The following is a 15,320-nucleotide window of genomic DNA, read 5'->3' on the forward strand; positions in this document are numbered from 1 at the left end:
CCACCTGTGCCTCTCCAGGGAACCCAGCCTGAGACAGAGACTCAACTACAAAGACTTTCCTCTCCCTGCTCTTCCAGGAGACTAGCTGGAGGACAAAGGCCTTCTCATTCCAGGACTAGCACATCAGGAGAAGGGAAACCCCAGAGGCTGCTGAGCACATAAAGGGACCAAGCAGTGGAAGGCCGAGCCAAGGTCCTGGCACAGTGGCCCGTGGGATGGGCTGAATCATGCCCTGCCTGCAGAGACCCAGGACGAACGTGGAGGAACAGGACCTCCTCCACCTCCCCGGGCCCTTGGGCAAGGTCTCCGGGGTCTGCCAACTTCTGCGGATCCCCCGCACTGCCCCTCCTTCCCTGCCAGTTCCAGGTCCCATTTACTACCAGGAGGTAACCCTGCTCTATCCACATCACAGGACGTAAGGAGTGCTGTGATCTCTCCCTGAGTCACTGCGGAGAGGGCTAAATTTAGATGTGGCAGGAATGGATGGGAGGGGAAGGAATCCAGAGGCCTAAGGCTGGGTTGGACGCAGGACACAGAGCAGGATATTTCCAGCTGCTTGCAGCCTTTGTGGAGGTAGCTCCCACTTAAATCATCCGTTTTGTTATCAGCCCTTTGGACACTCAAGGAGCTTTCTAGAAAACTGAAGAGGGAAGTAATCATAATTCTAATGGGGAAAGTGGATCTGCAGAAAAATGATCTCAGAGAAACACTGTGGCAGCCTGGGCTCCGCCAAATGGTTTGGGGTCAGACACGTACTCAGCTAGCGGGGCAGCATCTGGTAGTGAGGACCCTGCCCAGAGAAGGCTTTCTGCCTCTTTTTCTCCCCTCCCTCTCCTCCTCCTCCAGGTGGGCAGGTTAAATAAAAAGAAAAGGGGCAGATCCCTCTAGATAAGGTTTTTGACTTTGGTAATATTTACGTTTGAGATCTCTCTGACCTTTACCCACTAGAGGCCAGTAGCAACCCCCCTCCAGCTGTGACAACCAAAAATGCCTCCAGATGTGGCCAAATGTCCCCTAGGGGGCAAAATCCCACCCTCCCCCCACAAAGAACTACTGGTCTAAATGCACCCATCAGTGTCACACTAGGTGGGGATAAGGGGAGGGTCTTTGTAGTTACCTAATAGTTTATAATTCACAAAGCAGTTTCCCCTACCTCTGCTCACCTTTTCCGCATTACTATTATTATGGGCTGCTATCTATGACCCTCAAATTCATATGTTGAAGTCTTAACTCCCAGCACCTCAGAATGTGATTGTATTTGGGTCTTTATAGAGGTAATTAAGTTAAAATGAGGACTTTGGGGGGGTGGTTCTAATCCAATATGAGTGGCATCATTATAAGACAAAACAATTAGGACACAGACGCACACAGAGGGAAGACCATGGGGAGACACAGGGAGAAGGCAGCCACCTGTGAGCCAAGGAGGGCCTCAGGAGAAACCAACCCTGCCGACACGTTGATCTCGGACTTCTGGCCTCCAGAACTGTGAGCCAATAAATGCGTCTTATTTAAGCTACCCAGTGTTTGGCACGTTGTTATTGAAACAGAGCAGGACCCCGTGGTTCTTCCCCTCCACGTCCTCCACCTGCCTTTTGTCTGTGGAGAAACTTTAGCCAAAGAATAAGTTTAATTAGAGAAGTGAGAAAATGCAGAAGCAAAGGAAGACAGTCAAAGGAGACCAAATAGTTTAGTCGGTAATCATAGTCAAAGACCTTGAGTTCCTCCTCAAGGGCTATAGATAATATTCTGAGCCATATCCTGTGAGCGGTCTTGTAGATACTGAAACCCCACCAGGTGCAAGAAGTTAACTACATGATGACCAGACTGTAGCCATGACATAAGCTGCTACAATTCTGAGAACTGGCCTCAAGGAAATGGGAACAAACCCACCCTGGAACTGAAGATCAACTGTACTTGAAAACAGTCAAGATGACGCTGGTCAGACCACCAATGACCAATTTCAAGACGACTGTCAGAGCTGCCTGGGCTGTTTCTGCATGTAGCCCCCTCCCTCCGTCTATAAAAGTTCTTGCCCACTGATTGTCAGGGGAGGGGGACTCGGCCTTTGGACAGGAGTCCACCTTCCCCCCACCACCCCCCACCGGTTGCCGGAAACCAAAATAAAGCAAACTTTCCTTTCCACCTACATTGCCTCTTTATGGGCTTTTGAGTGGTGAGTAGCTGAAGCCAACTAGTACATTATTCCATGAGTCTGGCAAGATAGCATTCCCATCTCAGAGGGAATAACCAACGCCCGCCTGGAGGCTCTGAGCTGTCCCCAGGGTGGGGGTCCACACAGAAAATGTGGCATTCTAGGCTCCTGCCATACAGCCTCTTCATATTTGTCAACCTGTATTTAGTAAGGCCACACAGGATTTGCTACTGAGAGAAAATGTAGGCTTCTGTCTCTATGGTCAGCAGAAAGGAAGCAGTACCTGCTCCGAACAAAGCATTTTAATTTACCTGGAATTGTCTCTTACTTCATTTTCTGTTTTTTTTTTTTTTTTTTTTATTATTGGTCATAAACCTGGATTCTATTAACCATTCTCTCACCCTACTAAAGATAAAAGAAACTTACATGGATGCAATTAAAACACTTTGTTAAAAACATTTAATCATTTTTTTTTCTGGCTTTTATTTCAGAAAAAAAAAAATTCTCCCTTATCTTCTATTGTCTACTTTTTAAAAAAGTTTCTGTTTGTTTCAATTTCCAGAGGTTCCTGGGGGCCTAATGCAGGTTTGTAAATTTAGGTAAAATACATCACTTGTCCTTGGTAAATAGCACACTACAATGCATTGCTTAGTTGATTATTTCAGTGGCTACACCACCCACTTCAGTTGACTGCTCTGAGGATCGAAGACACGGGACTTGTGTGCACGCATCACAAAAACATGAACAAGAATGACTTACAAGGGCAAGGCCTTGTAAGGCATTCTGCTGTAAGGAGTTTGCTACTTCAGGAACAGTGCGACAAACTTCCAGTTGGCCATGGGGGTAAAGACTTGTGGCCTGGGGTAACTAGATCCCTTCCAGAAATATTCCTACAAAGGTTGAACAGCAATTAACAAAAGGTGGCCCTGGTAGCACCTGGTTGTCCCTCCCTTCATCTCGTTCTGCTTCTATGACAGAATGAAGTCACTTCCTGTATGTAGATTTCATCCACAGCTCCTCAAACTGGGGTGCCCCTCTCTTCCATGGGAAAGTCCTGAGCTCATGCAAAGATAAGGATGACCACAGACTACTCCTTGTCTTACCCATCCCCCACACGATCTGTGTAAAAGGACTTCTAAAAAATCCTCCAGGATCAAAAATCACTAAAATTTCACCTAACTCAGATTTCCTGGCAACATGATATTTTTGCATATGTAATGGTTTTCAGGTTTTGTTGCTTGGGCGTTAAAAAAAATAGGCTAACAGTAATAGGCACATGAACTACCTTTAGAATTTATGGTATATGGGAAAAAACAGAAAGTATCATAGATTTATATAATTTTTTTTCCCCAGAAAAGATGTATTGTTCTGGTACTAGCAGTAAGATGAAGAAAAACCATGAAATTTTTCATGGTATTATATGAAAATTGTCAAACTACTGGGCTATCCTCCTTGCCCATGAGCCAGCCTCAAACACAGTATATTTATACACAAATTTTTCAGTGTCTTTGGACCGTAGCTTTAGCCTTGTGCAGTTGTAAAGTCCCACAAAAGAGTATTTACTTTATCTTGTCAGAAAATGTAGTCATAAAAGAATCATAAATGCCCTCTGTTTATCAGGCTGTCTCTGCATACTGGTTGTCACTGGAGACATAGCTTGTTTTTTTTTTTTCTTTTTTTCCCTTTCTCTCTCTTTTGCTCTAGAGAAAATGAAATGCCCATTGCTCTCTTCAACAAAAATACCAAGGACCCTAAGATATCAGGGCAAGCCTGTCTCCCCGTTCTTACTATGGTAGTGATAAACAATGTTTTATGCCCCATAATTAAGGTACAGGTAATGAGCAATTATGCAGATCATGAATTAATTATATTTAAAACAGAGGCCATTATAATCAATATTCACCACATTTCAACTGCATTCTGGAATTAATCTAATTAAAACTTTCAGTTGGCAGTGATCTGTTTATACCACCTTTGTGAAGAATCACGATTAACAGCTGTCTTTGATAACTACGTTTTATGTATACACATATACACCATGGATCGGGGTGTGGGGCTGTCGTCTTTGCTTAGGTAGATTGATTAAGGCAAACTTTTGGTGGAGTGATTCCTCGCTCTCCCAAGCTGATCACCCCGGAGGACAGTTCAGACATCTTTATAGTGGGTACTGGAGCCTGGCCCTTCTGCTTTTAAGTCTCAGAACAATCGTTTCAAAGTGAGGTTGGAGAGAACAGCCATTAGTTAGTGATTGGTTGGTGTTGTGCCCTCCACCCAGCATCTGCTTTTCGCAGGACCACCATTTCCCCACTTTCAGTCCATGTTGTCAGTGTGGGCTGAGGTCTCAGTCCTGACCAATCACATCACCATGCTTCAGTGGCCACAGCAATTTGTTCAGTCATGGGCCTATGAGCTTATCATGGCTTAAGAGCCACAGTAACTCTGCTGTGACTTTTCAGAATGACGTTCTCTTGGTTTCCAATGGACTTGAACCTAATAGGATGGAGATCGAGAGCTTTTGTTAACCACCTTACCACCATGCAGAGCAGGGCTGAGCTGGGAGAGAGACCAAGTCCTAGTGACATCACGTATACCTTAAATCCAGCTGTGCCTGAAGCCATCTAACTCTGGAGTTTCCACTTATATATTCCAATGAGAAAATCCTCTTTTTTAGGTAAGCCTTTCTTGTGGGTCTTTTGTCACTTGCACATGTATCTGATAAAACAATTCCCATGCTTGGCTGACTCATTATTTTATTTTGCTAATTCATCCTCAAATAAAAGTCCTGGCCGGACTAAGGAGCTCAGAGTGACAGAAGGCTGGTGGGCAGGGGGGTTGCGGATGCTGAGGAGAAGATAAGTCTCACTTTAAAATGGAACATCCATGGGTTAGTATCTTCTTTTTATTAAGTATTCAAAATACATTTTCAGCTCATGGCAGGTACCCCTCTGAAAATACTGACATTATTTAAAACCTGGGCTGTGGTTTGGGGTACCTCCTTCCCATTCCTCACATGTTCCTGATGACAAAGGAAACATGAGTCAGCAATAGTCTTTAGATAACCGCCCCCACCCCCCGCACTTGAAAATAAGTGCCTCCTTCTAATTGATTTGGTGGGTGAGAAGGTTGTTATCCAAAAATATTAATGATTATCTTCTATGGTATAAAGAATATCTTAAGCAAATTGAACTCTTTTGTTAGACCTATTTTTGGTACAGCAACTTTCTATTTACAAAAGGCTTTTAGATCCATTATCTGGTTTGATCCTCACATCAAGAGTCATGGCACTCATCCATTAAACCATCTATCAGTTTATCAGAAACACCCGTTCTCTGAGCAGATATTCATTGGGGGCTAAGCAGTAGACACAAAGTTGTGTTGATATCCGAGAAAGATGGATCCTCTCTTCCATTTTTTTAGGACACTGTTTCAAGAGATTGGGCCAAGATCAATGGCTGTTACATTCCAATTCACAACTCTTAGCTTCATTTGAAAAGAAAAGAAAAAGTGTACCCCATTACAATCCATCCAACAAGTACACCCATCTCCCCCTTCTCTAATATCCAAAATCACACTGTGAAAAGAAGTGATTATACCTTGAAGCTGACACAGCTTAAATTCAGGGCACCTTCCCTGCACAGCCTCCTGCAAGCCCTGAATGTGATCACATAGTCATGTGTTTTTGAAGATTTTAGAGGTTTTAACCACAGTTGGTTGAGAACACTGTCTCTTTCCACTTTTACTTCCCCTCCACCATAAGTTCTCTTGCATAGGTTAGAGTTGGAGTGGCCATGGGCGTTTTGGGATCTGACTAAGGTGAAGTTGAGGTTGGTTACATTCATTTGGGGTTTGGAGAGATGCATTTATGTATGGATGTATAGTCACTTCTGTGTGTAGTCGTGTGCTTGCTCGTAGGAGTGACTTGAGGAATACTTCTTCTGTTCTTTATACCAATCTACCCCATGCCAGCCGTGGAACTGCAGGACCAGAGTCTCTATTGAAATATGCATGTTTCCTATGGCACCTACACACAAGAAATATGTGGACTGTGGAGGATTAACAAGGTTTGGGGTGTATGGAGCCAGAAACTCATCTCTGGAAATTCTTCCAATCATCAGACATGTAGAATTGTTATTGTAGGATCAATTATTATAGATGCCTAGTCAAAGAGGAAGTTTTCTCTTATTAGAGATATATTTAACAGAAACCATACTATTATAAACACACCATACTTCCTTTTCCTTTTCAATGAAGAATAAGAAAAACATAACGTATGAGAAATCTTATGTTAGTAAGGCACAAATCTGCAGGATCACGTCATTCGGCAAATCCAACTGAGTGTGAATGTGAATGCTTTATGCGTGCTAGAAGAATCTTTCTATTCCCACTATAAAAGATGATGTCATAAAATTGTTGATCAAAGAGGATGCAGACCAAAAAAAAAAAAAGTAGGAAAAAATGTACTATAGGATTGTGTCAGAATGTTAATAAAAATTAATTGATTAAATATGCTATTTTCTGAGATATTTGTCAGCTTTTTCAAATGTATTTTTTGATGATTTATTTTCTCTTAAGTAAATATTTATTTCTAATTCTATCTTTGTATGCAAAATGTATTCTTAAAGAGGGCCTCTAGAATTGTATAATCTTGTGTAAAATCTGGATCCAAGCCCAACTAAACCCCACTCCCCACACTGAATTCTAGTGTAAACCTCCAGGGCTATATCTGATGCTATAGATGAGATATAAAAGATAAAGGGAGAGATGCAAGGAGACAATAACCTGTGTACCTGATAAAGTTTTAATATAATTGAGAAAATAAGATTTATAGCCAAAAAAAAGAAAAACAGGGAAAGAAGTGTTAGAAGTCAAGAAGTGCGAGGTAGAAAAGTGTAGCCAAATAACACACAAGAGTTAAGAAGAATATCTATATGTCTATGTCTACATCTATCTACATAACAGGTCTGGATACCTTAGCAGTATGTTAGAAGATCAAGATGGTGGTGGATGGTTCACACTGGATGGTCTGCACTTCCCGGCCCCTCTTCTCCTCTCACTCTATATGAGAAGACATACTACTTAACCCTCCTCCTTCCCAACCCCAGTTGTAGTTGGATGGTTGACCCAATCCAGGCCAATTAACTCCTTTCCTGAAAATTTAGAATTGGGACTAAGAAATCCTAGTCTCCTTCTGATTGGTCCCTTGTGCAAAGAAAATTTAAATTCAGGAGCCGTGGGAGGTTATTTTCTCCCATGTGGATTGCGGAGCAAAAAAAAGCAAGCAAGCTGTTCACCAGGAGAGAAGGAAGCAGATGAGGGATGAAGGGAATGAGGAGATACCCCTGAAAGCATCTTGTGTCAATCCCATCGTTCTTTTTTTAATCTATAGTTCACATATCATAAAGTATACCCTTTTAAAGTGTACAGTTCAGTGGTTCTTAGTTTACTCAGAGTTAAAAATTACTACTAATTTCAGAATATTTCCATCATCCCAAAAAGGAAATTCACACCCATTAACAATCACCCCCCATCCCCCTCTTCCTCCAGACCTTGGCAATCACTCATCTACTTTGGGTCTCTATAGATTTGTCTACTCTGGACATTTCATATAAATGGAATTATATAATGTGCAGCCTTTTGTGACTGGCTGCTTTCATTTAGCACTCTGTTTTCAAGGCCCCCATCCCTGTTGTAGCATTATCAGTACTTCCTTCCTTGTGTGGATATAATATAGTGTACCCATTCAGTTTACCCATTCAGTAGATCACACTGTGAGGCCTGGAAACATCTTTTCCCTTTGTTCCCTAGCAATATCTATGTTCCCTAGCAATATCTATGCATCTTTCTAATCCTATATAACTTCTCCATTCTGCTTAAGTCCACAGGAATCAACCTTGGTTTCTTCCATTAGTCCTAATACAGGAAGAATTGCCTGATAATATTCCTGGAGGGGGTGGAGACTTGAGCAGGGCCAAGAAAGAGGGCAAAGATTTGACAGCAGGAAAGAAGGGGGTAGAGGGTGGAGAGGAAAGCCACCTAGGGCAGTAGGGACAGAACTGGCAAAAATGTGGGACATGTCCCCAAACATTGATGGAGAGCAGGTTGGCTGGGGCATGGAGAGTTTAAGGATATGGCAATATATGTGGAGAGATAGGATGGTGCCCAGTTAAGGAATTACTAGACAGGCTAAGGTTTAAAAGATACTTCTCTGTATCCCTGTCTGCCTAGAGGTGGCATTCCTGTGGCACCACAAAATACGTTGGCTTTGAGAATAACTGTCTTCTAAGGTCTCCTCTCTAGCCACAGGCTCCATCCAGCCAGTTGCTTCTCAAAGCCCCCAAACCAGGGACAGAATATAGGCCGACCTCACTCTCAGTTAAGCTACTCAAGTTCCCCAGCCCTTGAGGTGGGGTCTGCAGGTGTATCCTCACAGTTTACCCACAGCACATAAGATAAAGAAATCTGAACAGTGGGGTTGAGCTTTCTTTGCTAATTAATAGCTGAGTGACCCTTAACAATTGCTTGACCTCCAAGCCTCGACCTATTCTTTTGTTGTTATTTGTAGCTAGAACATATCTTGTTGGGTGATGGAGGGGATCAAAGTAGATGTGAGTTGTCTGTGAAAGGACTTGGCAGAATCTACTATATTACTCCCATGTACAGTTCCATTCATCTATTGACCACAAATACCCATTGAATACTTACAAGCAAGACGGAATTGTGATCCACTGACCAAAAACAAAAAAAAAGTCAACTCTGCATTTATTGACCAAATGGCAAATTGTTTCTACAGATCTATCCATGTAATGGGTTATATTCTAAAAGGGAGCAATGACTACTGATACGTACAGGTCTTCCTCATCCCATTCATCAGCCACGGTGCACCCGTGACCCCTTGCAGACTCACACCTGCATCCATCTATATTCCTTGGTTAGCTAGCTTGGTTACCGTGCACTGGCTTGGTCTCTGGAAGGCACCTTGGCAAGTAGGCAGGCCTGATGTTTTACCCCCAGCCTGGCCCTGTGATTTTACTCTTTGCCTGATGTGAAAATGAAAAAGGCAGGTTAGAAGAACCCAAAGTAATTGAGCGGATTTGCACCATGACGTGCAGTGTTGCCCACAGCTACACCTTGCAATCACCCCATTCATATTTTAGGTTCTGACACCAGAGTTTGCAGTCTTTTACAATCCTCTGTTCCATGCCAGCAGCTCACTGTACAGTCCTATTTAAATCTGCAGGAAAATAGCTGCAGGTGACATAACCTTTCGTGTCGTACCACTGTGTACATACACAAATAATTGGGGCTCTTGACCCTGTCTGGGCCCATACAACTGTAAGTACAAACTTGACATTTTGATACTGCTGCTAGCCTTTCTCGTTGTTATTTTCTGTTTCAATAATCCATTGCAGGTAGAAAAATGAAAGAAGGAAACATGAATGATTAATGCTGTCAAGCTAAAATAATGTATTTAGAAAAATCTATAAATCTGTTATTTGTGGCATTTTAAAACTGAACACGACACTACTCGGTGCCGCCGCCTGTTTCCCGGCAGATGAATGGGAGTCCTTTGCAGGCACGGGGTGGCCAGGCGGCCTTTGGAGTCCTGTCTGAGCTGGGCTCCGGTCATCCTGGGACAGGCACAGTGGGAAACTTGGCTTCTTCCTGTTACCGAGGTCAGGAACGGAGACCTACAGGAGTCTTTGCAATGCGCTGTCAGTTTTGCATTTCACACCAGGGTGAGGGGGTGAGACTGGGCTTTTCTTCTCAAATGTTCCTTGTTTGCCACCCCCGGCGGCTGCAGCCCACAGGCCCCAGGCAGCCAGCTGTCTCTTGCTCCAACCCAATCGCTATCGGATTTAGTTCAAGCTCAGGCTGAAAGTTGATCAAGTTAGGCTCCTAGGAGGCTCAGCGCAGCTCCAGGCATTCTGCTGAATGCTGATCCCCGCACAGGTCTCTGAGGTTCCCAGAAGCCCCGAGCTGCACTGGCCCAGACTCCAGGGTATATAGCAATCACAGGGCTCTCACCCAAAGGTCCCCAATTCTCAGAGGCAAACACCGCCCCTACCCATGGTGCAAGTTCTCATGCTTTGATCTCTCCACTCTGGCCAGAGGAGCTCTGGTTAAGAAAGAATAGGCCTGCAAAAAAACAGAAAAATCGGAAATCAAAACTGTCAACGACACTTTGGCAGCCCTATTGATCTCATCAATATATTTGTTATATTTGCTCAGAGAGAAGCTCAAATGTCTGCAGACAACAAAATCAGCAATTCGTGTCAACGGCCTGATTATTGGCAAGTTCAGAACTATTTAGCCCCTGGGCAGAGTGGTCACACACATCATCTTAAATGACACTGAGGACAGCGTGGGCAGGTAACTGGAGTGTTGCTGCCCTGGCCGGGGTGGGGGAGGGGCAGAGGTAGGGGGTCAAGGAGAATGGGGGTTTCTTAGGGAAAACATGGGCTGCTGGGAGAGGCGAGGGGTCTCCTGGGAGCACGGATGCCCCAGCAGAGTGTGGGAGCACCAGGAACGGACCCCACACTCAGGGAGAGAGGCAGCCCCAGACTGCTGGCTGGTGACCCACACTGCTTATTCCCTGCAGGCAGGTAGAGAGGCAGTTCACCTGTTCCGATTGGCCGATTCTGTTGCCAATTTCTATCCAATGGCTGCAAGTTTGATCTTAAAGCAATCTAGCAGGGGGATGGCGGACACCCAGGATGGTGGGGGGTGGTAGACACTTCAGGTCACAGGAGGCAACATACCAGTGACTGCCCTTTAGAGAGTACTGGCCACATACAACGTTAAGGACGCCTTGCAGATCCCGGAAGCCACTCTGATGTCAATGGACAACTGCCTGACGTCCTGCCCGTGGGCAGGTGGGAACGCGGGCGGGAAGCGTTGAGAAAACAAGCAATGGGCCTGCCTCCTTCTCCCATTTTACTGTAACGTGATTTTCATTTCTCTTGCTTGTCTCTGCCACTCAGGACTCCTTGAGGATGTGGCCTCTGTGCCTGGCACCGTGACTGGCAAAAAGGGACTAGGCCCCATGAGGTCTCCCACTCCTTACCTGGGTCATGGGGACAGATTTCACCTGAAACTCACCCTTCCGGTTACCCGGCCTATTTCTGCCGAAAACCGGCTCTGGCAGAATTAACGGCAACACCAGGTCTCTCTGAGCACCGTTGTATATATGCATCTGGCCAGTGGAGGAGAAATGGATTTTAATCCAGCTTCCGCTCCTGCATTAGTGGAGCCCACAGATGCCCGATCTGTTTGAAGATGTTAGCTTCACTCAGGTGCTGGGCCTCGATAATTTAAAATTAACTCAACTCTCTCAGCATAAAAAGTAATGGCTCTGTCAGAACCCGAGTGTGGGATGCCTAATTTAGGGTTTTACATGCTAATCCTGAATAAATGGACATGTCATGAGAAGGAAGGTTCTCTTTCTAAGTGCGTGAAGGCAGCCCATGAATTAGTAGAGACCATTAAAGTTACATCTTAGTGTCTTGGGCTCCATGAGTGCCAGGCTGGGAGCTGTTGTACAAGCCTGATCCCCAAGGGCCCCCAGGGCACAGACGTCAGCCTCTCTATTAAAAAGACAGACAAATATTTCTTCCTGGAAGCCTCTGACTTTGGGGTTCAGAGTACCCTCCTTGAGATGGGCTGGAAGCCCAGAGTACCTTTCCAAGTCACACACGTTCTGATGGCCAACCTTCCAAAAGACACTGATGGGTCCCAAAGACATCAGGCTGTGGGCACTCAACAGTGGAAGAATCTGGAGCTTCCCTGTTAGCTTTCCCTCCAGGGTCTGCTTTGCAGAGAGGAATGCAGAGGGGGCTTGGGATCCAAGCAGAGTCACTGGCCCCCGTGTGTGATTCCATGAATATCCTGGGTGCCCCAAGGTGACTGGGTGGAGACCACCTCGTGTACCCACTTCATGAAATGCTCCCACACTGTGTCGCATCACCCTAAGGCTGCTGAGTCAGGGACCATCCCTGGTCCACAGGATCCCTGAAGAAGCTCAGGATGGAGCCTTGGTTTCCCAGCTCTCCAACTCACCTGCACCGTTTGGCCTGGACTGTTTGGGACAGAGAGACTTGGAAGTAAAGGTCTCATGCACTCTGTGGCTTCTCTGTAGGAACACAGGGGCCAACGGGCTTGCTCTGAAGCTCGGCTAGTGTGTGCTCTGAGACCCCAATTCACGGTTTTTTCTCCTCTGACTGTAGTCCCCGGGGGGGCCAGGCCAAGATGGGGTGGTGTCAATGGTCAGCCAGGGCCTGACATCCAGAGTGCCCATGCTCCCCACAGCCCCCCTGGAGGCACCAGTCACGCCCGGCCCTCAGGGTCCTTCCTGCATCACAGTGCTCTGATGAAACACAGGGAGGGAGCTCGGGAGAGGAGGGGCTCTGTTCTCTGGGGTTTCATTCAACACCAAGCAGAATGAAAGCCATGAATTTATTTCCCTGCCCTAGTAAACCTAATAGTGCTCCCACATGTTCCCTACTGATACATCAAGCTCACCGGCTCTAACACACTCATGGGCCCCTCGTTTCCCGCAGCCAAGTAGATGGGGCTCGTGCAGTTCCCAAGACCAGCTGTGGCGGGGCCCGGTTCTCCCGCTGACCTGCACATCACACTGTCCCATCCAGGCACAGGGCAAAGCCCACAGATAAAGAGCCGGTGGAGAGACCTGTCCCGGCTGCTTGACCCTCCTGCAGGGTCCGGATCGTCATTTGGAAAGTCATGAGACCTTGGCAGGTATGGAGGGCACAGAGCATGGAGACTCAAGGGCCCTCACCTGCAACGTGGGACCCTGCACAGGTCACAGGGCGAGTGTGGGTTCAGGGGACCCTTCTGCATCCCCTCCATTGCTAGGAGGGTCTATATTAGGTGAAGGCTGAGCTCCTCTGTAAAGCCCCTGTGTCTGTGTCTGAGGTGCTGGACCGCTCTCACTTAATGCAGAAAGTGAAGGAGTCCCGTCCTTGTTAGCCAGGTTCTGGCCTTTTCTATGTATTCGCTTTAAGATGAAAAGGTGGAATCAGTGTTTAGAGCCCTTTTCACTTCCAACTAGACTCAAAGGTCCTCTTTCACTTCTCAGATTTGACCAGGCCAGCGTGTTTTGCATCTCTTTTCCCTAAAGCACTGAGTAGTAAGAAAGAATGATGGGATCAGAGGACTCTGGGAATCTCTCTCCCCAGCAGGGGCTGGTCTGCCTCCCCCACCCCCGCCAACCCCTCAGACCCCGGTGCCGGCGTCTGTCTTGGGCTGCTCACCACGGGGCCTCTGAGGATGCTTCTGTACCCTCCTGGGACTGTGAACTCCTGGGGGGCCGGGACCCTGACCCATCCTTCCACGTGGTCAAGGGCTCTGCACGGTGCCGGGCCTGCTGTGGCCGCTCTACACCTTTTATCTAACTGAATTCTTGACTAAATCAGTCCACACGTCACCTGGTTCCTGGGATGAGATGTATAATGTTTGCTTTCACCTCCATGGGAAGAACAAACCTTGGAATAACTGCTCTCTCAATGTTTCCCCAAGTTTTCTCTCTCAAAGGAGGTGGAAATTTAAAAATGCCTTTGGAGAAAACTGTTCCATCTTTCTGGTGAACCCACCTGAACGGCCCTGCTGGGTGGTGTGACCAGAAAGCCCTTACTCTCCCAATGCGCTGGGGGAAAGCAGAATTCACGACTGCCCTGAATGCAGGGACTGGGGCTTGGTCTGGGGAAGTAAGTTGGCATTTGAGATTAATCCAGCACTGGATCTCAAATGCTGTTGTTGCCCTGGGCGGCGGGGAGGTAGCTTTTCTATTTCTGGACTCAGATGGGAGAGTCCCTATAAATGGTAGCATGTCAGGAATGAGCCGTCACCGTGGGTCATAGCTGAGCACCTGCCAGCGGCAGGAAGGAGACGGCCAAAGAGACTCCCTGTGACCAGACAGGGTGTGGAGCAGCCTGCTCTGTGCTGTTGATGCCTCAGCGTGCGGCAGGTCAGTTCAAACGATGCAGCCTCTCGAGTGGATTCTGGCCCTCTTTTGCAACTGATTTCCTGTAGCCATAATTCAAGGAGGGCGGAGGTGGGACGGTTTCTCCTGAAAGGATTTGTCTCATCGACTGTCAGTCATCAGAGCAGAGGGGATCAAGGAACAGAAACTAACAAGACTGGCCTCAAGCTGGGGACCTTTTCCTTCTCCAGGCCTCTTTGCAGGCTGGATCTGGGTCCAGGGCAATGGAGGCACGTGTGTGGACACTGCCTTTGCCAAGGATAAGCCGATCGCTGGTGCACGGAGGCTCGCTGGCAGGGAACTGCAGGCTGCGCCAGGCCCTGGACACACCTCGTGAGGCTGGCCCCGGCCTGTGGGCTATGGGGGAAACCACGTCTGTTGCTCTCCTAGGTCTGCATTTCCTGGTGCTATTCTAAGCCTTCAGTAAAGTCTTGCCAGGGTCACAGCCTGGCCTCAGCTGTGTTGGAGGCGGCTAGTAAACGGACCCTCTCCCCGTTCCTGCCTGGTGGCCAACACAGTGTCAACCCGGGGAGCTGGGTGGCCTCTGAGCTTCCAGGGGAGTCGGTGGGCGGAGTAGACATCCTCCCGTGGGACCAGGCAACAACAGCAGTACGCAACGGGGGGTGGAGGGGTTGCGGCAACCCACGAGAGATGCTGGCACCCTGGGAACTCACTAAGACAACCAAGGGGGATGTAAGGTGGAGACTGGAATCCCAGCATAAGCTGATGTGGACTTGGAACAAGTGGGAATAAAACAGGGATGTAGATACCACCTCCATGAGACTTCCGGCAGACCGCCCGGGGCATAAAGATCGCCCAGATTATGGCCCCGGTGGCCACTCCTGTGAGGCCAGAGCCCTCCTTCAACATTGACGTAAGCTTTAACAGATTCAGGGTGCTTGGCCCGCCCCAAAGACAAGGACCCTCTCTCCCAGGCCGTACATTCTCAGGAGACTCCCAGCAAGGTTACCCGCACCCTGCACTTCACCTCCCCCTACACCCATCACACGCGATCACAGTCACGCCACAGGCTGGTGCACGTACACCACACTCCCACACAACAGCCCCCCCCACCCCGCCCAAGCCCTGAAACTAGGTCCCACACACACTCACTCACTCACAGCTCCCTCCTCCCTCTCACGTGGCCGCACCCACCTCCACCCGCTGGAT

The 15,320-nt window shown here is 47.2% G+C and overlaps 1 long non-coding RNA gene across 1 annotated transcript in view; it reads right to left on the minus strand.

The window, feature by feature from the left end:
- Window positions 1-8,893: 8,893 nt before the first annotated feature.
- LOC309648980 overlaps window positions 8,894-15,320 on the minus strand; it is a 38,640-nt gene continuing 32,213 nt past the window's right edge. Inside the window, exon 2 of the long non-coding RNA XR_014256892.1 lies at window positions 8,894-10,288. This is a non-coding gene — a long non-coding RNA (uncharacterized lncRNA). The remainder of the gene's footprint in view (window positions 10,289-15,320) is intronic.

This window comes from Balaenoptera physalus (genome assembly GCF_965194825.1).
Source record: "Balaenoptera physalus genome assembly, chromosome: 19".
In the NCBI taxonomy this organism is placed as follows: domain Eukaryota; kingdom Metazoa; phylum Chordata; class Mammalia; order Artiodactyla; family Balaenopteridae; genus Balaenoptera; species Balaenoptera physalus.